Genomic DNA, 7,891 nt, shown 5'->3' on the forward strand with positions numbered 1-7,891 from the left:
TTGGAAAGGTTCCCATCAGTTATAGGTGGTGGTAAGCATTTCTCAGGACAGAGAAGGGGCACAGTTTTCATATAATAAACAGAAGGGCACCGCCTTATTGACCACAGGCAGGCCTCTGTCCTGCAAATTAATACCTGAATTACTGAGTAATCTCTTATGGTCACACAGTGCCAAACATACCAAGAAGACTTCAGAGCAGAAGAATGGAGCACTTAAAGCTCCACTGGAGCTCTGGGGCCATGGGAAGCAGCAGAGGAAAGTCAAAGACTGTTTCGCTCAGTGCCTGCACAAGGTATGAGCAAATAAGAAGACCTTGAGAAACAGTCCTACTTTTTACACCAGCTGGCTCTGACGTGCTTGATAGGTTTGGTAGTTTTAGGAGAGGAGAAAGGAAAAGAGGAGCATAGCCAACTCCTTTAGAGGAGACCAGCCCATGGTTGGAACTGAAAACAAGGACTGCTAGAGAGCCAGAACTAACTCTGCCTGTGCCAAGTAACACAGCACATCCCCTCCAAAACCATAGCTATGGCTGGGTGAATAGTGTCCTGAAATGGTTTGCAGAGCTGGGAATCCACAACACTGGAAGAAAAGGAGCTAGGATTTGTCAGAGCAAGGTGTGTGGGTAAAGGATTATTGCACACAGACCTGTAGGCTCTAGGCAAGCCACACGAGCCATGAAAATCTTAACATGGCTGGATACAGCTGATGCCATAATATGATAGTGCATGAGAGTGACTACAGTTCTGTGGGTCTGTGGTAAAGCAGTCTGCACAAAAGAGATTCAGACTGATGGCTGCTGATACCTATCATTGCCAGTACAATGGAGGAATGAAAAAAATGGAAAATTATCCCGCTTATTCTGAAAAAGACCTCAGAAAGGGCCTAAACTGGCTCAGGAACTAGCCACAGAGCTCATCTCCCAGAAACTCTGCTCTCGCAGTTTCAAGAACCCTTCCATTGCAGAACCACTAGTGATGTGCAAGTATAGTGTCATGTGTGTAAAAACAGACATATAGCACAGAGATATGTGTTAACATATGTATATTTGTATATGTATGTATGCCTTGCAGAAATCTCTTGCAAAGAGCCTGAGGCTCTGAACAGCCCCAGGGTTTCTGATAGCCCCAGAGGGACATGCTCTGTGCCCTGGGAGTGAGGGCGCTGCAAAGGGGGAGCCCCTGGGACACGTAGCCAAGGGCAGAGCAGCCCAAGGTAAATCAAAGTTAGCGCTGCCTGGCCAAAATTAACATACTCCTTGTTGCCTAATCTATGAGGACTCATCCCAGAGAGTCCTGAAAAAGTCTCAAGCTGTGGTGCACACGTTAACAGTATCATCATGTGTTAACCTAGGCAAGGGCGTGCTTTTGTCACCATTATCACTAGGGTGTGAGTGCTTACTGGAAAGCTTTCCTATCCTGGATTACAAAATCTAAAGGGAAGCAGCTGGATTGCATCCTCAGCTCCCCTGGCTTTGGCACACATAACTGAGCTCCCCAAATATTGCTTTAGCAGAGAGTTGGACACAGAGAAGAACAAGGAGAGTGTCTCTCTTGCACAGTGCTGTGACACCAAGCCCAGTTTCACACAGTTCAGCATAAAGAAGAACAGCAGCCAAAGCATCCTTGAGATTTGGCCAAAAATCTGCTTTAGAGGGAAACTCAGGTGCCACTTCAGCTGCAAAGTCAGGCCAGCATGCTCAAGGTCAGATTTCTGTCAGAGGTGGCTCTGTTAGCTGCAAGGCAATTCCCATGTTAAGCCTGAAGTGGTGTTGGTCAGCTGATGCACCTCCACCTTGTCTGGCACTGCAAAGATTATGGAATTTTTCCTCATGGAAACTATAAAGCTGGGAGCATCCTTGAGCATGGAAATTACTTTCCTCAGTGGGGAGGGTGGACAGGGGCATTCTCTTGCTGTGGAGAGTTGAGGAATCTGGAGCAAAGCACAGCCTCTCCTGCTGCCGTGCTGGTAACTGATGGCAGCCTTGCTCCAGATGTGCCATCCTGCCCCAGCTCTGAGTCTGCATCCTGGCCGTACTGTCCCTGCAATTTAAGATTGGTTTGGCCAACAGGGAACAGCCAAAGAGTATGTTCAATCTTAAAGGTAAGTCTGCATTTTTGTGGAAGAGGAGGTCGTACTGGATCCAGAGAGTGGAGGAAAGATCTGGTCTGAGGTTCACTGCCTTTGTGTAACTCAGGGTGGGTCAGAGCTGTGAATGTGCAAGGCAGAGGCTAAGTGAGGAAGAGGGGAAAAGGTAAAGCCACAAATATCCCCATATGAAGGCCAGGAAGGGAACATTCTGCTCAGCTGCCTGGACAGAGGTTTATGACTGTTTCCTATGCAGTGGTGTTATCCACTGTGAAAAATCATTGGTCATGGAGATATCTGATAAGAACTGAGCTGGCATCAGTTGGGAGAACAAAATGTCAAGAATGCATTGGGCTGCACCCCCACTTTTACCAGCAGGCAGGACATCAGGCTGGGAACACTGTGTTGCTTGCCCTTATCTCTAATTGTCCTGCTTGCCTAGCTTCTTTACTGCCTTCCAATGAGTGCAAATATGATGTTTTGAGATTTGATCTTCTCCTAAGAACTCCTTCTCCTCCTGCCCCGTCCTATGTTCCCTAACTCATGGCCTTGGCTGGTGATGGGAAGTTTAAGGAGCTGGGAATGATGTGAGTACAGAGGAATACCTCTGATTTGGCTAGCTCTGCCCTCCTGTTCCAAGGGTGACATAGTTTTCCCCACAGAGCACCAAAAAGTTCCCATTTATAGCAAAATCTATCTGCCTCCAAGTGCTTTACAGTGAAGGGAAGCAAAAATCCCCTTTCTCATTTATTCTGGCAAGAAAGGGGATGCGAGCTGTGGGTTGCTGAACAGTCTCAGTCTATGCCACCCACAACTGTCCAAGATACAGTGGTGATGTCCCACCAGCTATCAGGGACAGGCACCAGGAAGAGGAACAGCTTCAAGAGAAAACAATGGGCTGAGGTGGGACACGCCATACAGGGCTCAAGGGCTTTTCTTCTCCTGCCATGCCATATCCTGTTCCATCAAACCTACTTCTCTGACCATGCCCTCCTGGGAGTGTACAACTCCCACCTCACCTCTGTGGGACTGGAGAGTTGTGTTACCACCATACTCAGTGGGTGCAGAAATTCATCCCACAGACTGTGAAGAGCTGTTTGTTTAACAGCAACACAACACATGGCATCTGAGGACACCTTTATTCCTCAGTAAGGTGGGATAGGCCTTCTTAGGGTGGGATCACAGATGTTAGCCTGAAATTCAGAGAGGGACTGACCTCACTTTTCCTGCTCAAGGCTCTAGGAGTGAAACCGTGAAAAAAAAAAGGCTTTTCTTTACTCCTTCCTTCCTCAAGCTTGACTCTAGCAGGGCGCCCTTCCCAAAGCTGGCTTGGGATGCTTTGCTTCTCTCATCCATTTTGAACCATCACATACTTATGGCACCACAAAGCATGTCCTAAACTGCTCCCCAGATCTGCTGGCTATTCAGTTAATCTCCATTAAACCTTGGGCAAATACATGCCTCTCCCTGTGTTGTTGAGCATAGCGTCCAAGCCCTGTCCCTAGGGGCTGCTGCACCCTTCCCAGTCTGCTGCTGGAGAGCATCCAGAGCCAGCTCCCTAATCTTCTTTAGGGCACAGCTGGGATGTTGAGGTACCGGGCCTCAAGTCCCAGAGACACCCTGGGAGCAATAGCATTGCTAAGCTCTCCTTAGACAGCAGGACAACCTATTCAAGCCTGAAAGGTGGTCAGGCAAAAGAGTATTTATGTAGCTGTATTTATACAGCTGTAGCTGTAAGATATCTGTGGTCATATATTTAAACAACTAGATCTTGCCTGATTGTTCAGATGTTAATATTCCACTGATATGAGTGAAGACAGGACAATCCTTAAGGATAATATGAATAGAAGAGCCCTAACGTGGTTGTTACATACCCCATGTGTGTGTGTTGGGGAGATGGATTCATGTGTGTTGGCTGAGGATCCAGCAACCATGTGAATACAGCAGTATGAGTGGAGAGCTTCACACAAGGGAGTAACTCAAAGATAAGGCATAGAGAGGAAGAAGAGGTTCTTCGTGCTTCTTCCAAATTTGGTAGTAATTTGGGAATTTCACATGCAGGCATGAGAAGGGATCCTGCTGACACCAGTGCAAGTTCCTTGATTCCAGTAATGGCACATGGGGGTTTACAGATGTTGATGACTTCAGACAGCTGGTTACAAAAGCACATTGAAACCCAGAATAAAAAAGAGGAAGGACTGAGCAAACTGTAGCTATCTTACTGCTTCCAGAGGAGGTAGTGAGGATCCTACCCTGACTGCTCTGTATGTGACAAAAATAGACCTTCCCCAGCAGATCCTGAGGGTGCTCATCCCAGTATTAAGTTTTCTTTCCTATCATACCTTCATTATTTCCAGGTGATCACACTGTTTCCATTAACTCGTGCTGGATGCCAACAGTGCAGCTGAGCTGTTCCTGACCCCTGGCCTATGATAATGAGAAGACATTGCCGGAAACCTTCAAGTGGAATCTGTTGCTTTGGGAGCGATTCATCCAAGATGGTCAATTTTCACTGCAGAGGAGAAGGAAGGTCATTCGGAAATGTTCTCTCCAAGGAAAAACACTCTTCATTTCTATTTTAATCCCTCTGGGGATTAATTGCCTCCTAAAAAAACCCTGGAAGAGCAGAGAAGTAACAGCATGCAGGCAAGCACGTGTGATAAGAAGTAGGCTGGGGACAACTGTGTTTTAGACTGGCTGTTGCACAGATTTGCTTTTTGAAAGCATTTTTTAAGAGGCAGAGGGGGGAGGAACAGAAAAAATGTTCCTGGATAACAAATTGTAGTTACAGCTGAAAACAACAGGAGAAAATATCCTAACTGGAGAGAAAAACTCCAACTGCCTATTAAGCACCCCCTTCCCCCACTCCTTTACCCATAGGCCCAACTTTGCCTGCTGGGGCAGCACTGAGCTGTGGGGAGACTATTCCCAGCCATTTCAGGCTGTAGCTGGATGATGTGGTAAACCTCACAGTAGGGCTCCTGCCATCAGATCAAACACACCCTGGCCATGCCATGCACAGAGTAAGTAAGTATAAACTTCTTCTTTCAAAATATTTAGTGAATTTTTGAGACAACACAGTCAGGCTTCATGTCTGTGCTGCTCTGTTTTTTCATCTGGATCAGGTGCTGTCCATCCTCCCAACACATGGGACAAAGCCATCACAAGCACCATTCAACAGAAGTGAGCTCTGTTACCATGCCTCAGCCAGACCAGATTTACAGGGATGCAGGTGGGCATCAGTTAGATGAAAGCAATCAGATCCTCACCCCCGAATATGTATCACCAAGATAAGCATGGGTAGACTGGCAGGTATTGTTTGAATGCAGGATTTCAGGAGGTTATTTGAAAGCCAAGTCACCGAGGGGCGTCACAATTTAGCTGGGTCAGTTTGTCTAGGCAAGGGTCACAACCAGAAGCTCCTTTGGCCAGTGCTGTTGCTGAGATGTGTGGAGCTGCATCCTCCATAATAGTGCTCCTGTTGACTTCTTGGCTGTCTCCCCATCAGGCCCAGATCTGTTTCGTTGTGAAACCTGAGAGTAGTATCCTATGTCCAGCAGGAATGAAGACCAAAGTAAATAAGCCTTGATAGAAACCACACTTGTTAGGGAGAGAACGCGTGTTAGATTTCATAATTCACCTTGGGACTCATTCACGGAAGGCAGCTCTGAGCCCATTAGCACTGATATCTATTTTTAGCTCTCATTCCTGTCAGCTGCGGGTCCCAGTCCATGCATGTGACACGCTGCCAAGGATCCCCCTTTTTTTTTTCCTTTAACATTTAGAAAAACTACTGTGAGGGTTTTTTTCTGCTGGCTGTTCAACCTCCTCTCTAAAGCAGTAAGGGGAGAAGCTGAGCTGCTTGGCCTGTGGAAAGGTTTCCCATTCCTCATGGCTGAAGTTTTTCTAACCATCCTTCACTTTCTGGCTGTTTCTGTGCATCAGGGATCCATTTCAGCAAGTGCACAAGACATAGGAGTGTTGGCTGGGCAAACCTCTGGGAGGTGACACCAACCTTCCCAGGCATGCTTAGGAAGCACAGCTGTTTTCAAGCTATAGTAGGAAAGTTCCAGTGGCATTTCACTGGAGAGTTTTTGGTATCTCCTTCCTGATCAGATCTCCCCTCTGGGCTGTTTGAACTGGCTGTTTGCCTGACAGCAGCACAGGCCTCCCAGAGGCAGAGAGAATTTTTTGTGTACCATATGGGAAATTTGGGGGCTTCTGAAGTGAAAGAGAGCATAGAAATACAAGATCCCATGGCTGCTGTTACCAGAGCTGAGCAAACCAGCCATTTTCCAGACTTCTGGAAAGTAAGAGGGTTCAAAGGTTAACACAAGTGAAGATGTTATTGTGCTTGGGAAGCCAGATGAAAGAAGCAGAGAGACGAATGACCTCATGGGAGCAAAGATGAGTGTGATGAGAGGGGTTTCTGTCATTCCATGTAGGAAGTAAAACTTTCCATGGATACAGACCTTCTGCCATACTTTTCGTCAGCAAAGCCCAGGAGTCCAGAGACTCTTGGGATGGTGCATGGAGTGACGGGGAGAGAGAAGGACTGCAGAGGCTGGAGGTGAGGCAGAGCATGAGGGAGAGGAGCACAGCAATATCTGAAGCAAGTGCAGCAGGAGCTGTGTGAGAGCACAGAAGGGGCTCCAAGCACTGGCACAATTTAGGAGCTGATGGAGTATGATGCTGTGAGTGTAAGCTATGGAAGGTCCCTGGGAGGTATGTTCAAAGCCAGTCTCCTGGGGAACCTATCCAAAAGGTTTTACTGAATATATTTGTTTATACATTTCCACCTAATTGGGGTTAATCTGCTTTCTGCTTTGGCTAATCAGCTGGTTCAGAGGCCTAATAGGTTGGAGGGGGATGTTTTGCCCTCCTCCTGTTTTCAGGCCACGAAGTCAGGGGCGAGTGAGCACTGTGGAGGGGCTCAGAGTTGCCTGCTGTCAAATCTGGCAGAAAAGTGCTTTATCCCTTGAGGAATGGTGCTGGAGAGCAGGTCTCCAGGAGAGACTAGTGCCTTTCTTCTTGCTAATTGGCGGGTCTCATGAAAATGAAGGATTACCGGGGAAAAAAAACACCTCTGCAAGAGCCTAGCGCTAAGTGAGGTAACTGCTTGTAGAGGTCTGTTGAGGCTCCCAAATCCTGGTGGGTACCATCCCTAGCTGGTCCTATGTCCTGACCTTATCCTTCTAACTCAGGCCCCCACCTCCAGCAAAGGATATGCATGAGTTGGGCACACATGTCTCTGAACTTTCTCTTCTGGGAGCCCTTCTGTGCCCATCTGCTCAGGGACTGATGCTATTTCAGGTCCCTTTGCTGGCCACGTGGAGGTGAGTCATGGGCCCCTCTTGCAAAATCTTCCTTGTAATTTTAGGTTAAAGGAGATGCTGTTGCCACCAGCACATCCTGCCCTTTGAGGGTGGAAAAAAAGTCAGGATGAGCTCAACCATGTGACAAGAGCTCATTGCGCTAAGGAGAAGCTGCTGTAAATGCTGTCTCTAATTACTGCATATTACCTAGCCTGTGAATATCAAACATCTAGCGCCAATAAAAAACATCTTATGTTGCTTTCACCACCCTGGTTACCTGCTCCCTTCCCCGAGTATCAGAGCCTCATTCATCCCAGTCACAGCTCCCTCAGTCCCTTATCCAGACAAGGATGTTAAAGCTGCCACAGTGGGGTGAAACTTTCCTTTAACGTTAGTCAGTGCTTGCTCCAGTCATGGCTTCAGAGTATTTTCTTTTGGAAGATGGACTAATGAGTCACAGCATGAAATGCAAGAAATGCTCCTGGTCCAGG

The sequence above is a fragment of the Manacus candei genome, unplaced genomic scaffold (genome assembly GCF_025592945.1).
Source record: "Manacus candei isolate 608988 ecotype Guabito, Panama unplaced genomic scaffold, ASM2559294v1 h1tg000014l, whole genome shotgun sequence".
Classification (NCBI taxonomy): Eukaryota; Metazoa; Chordata; class Aves; order Passeriformes; family Pipridae; genus Manacus; species Manacus candei.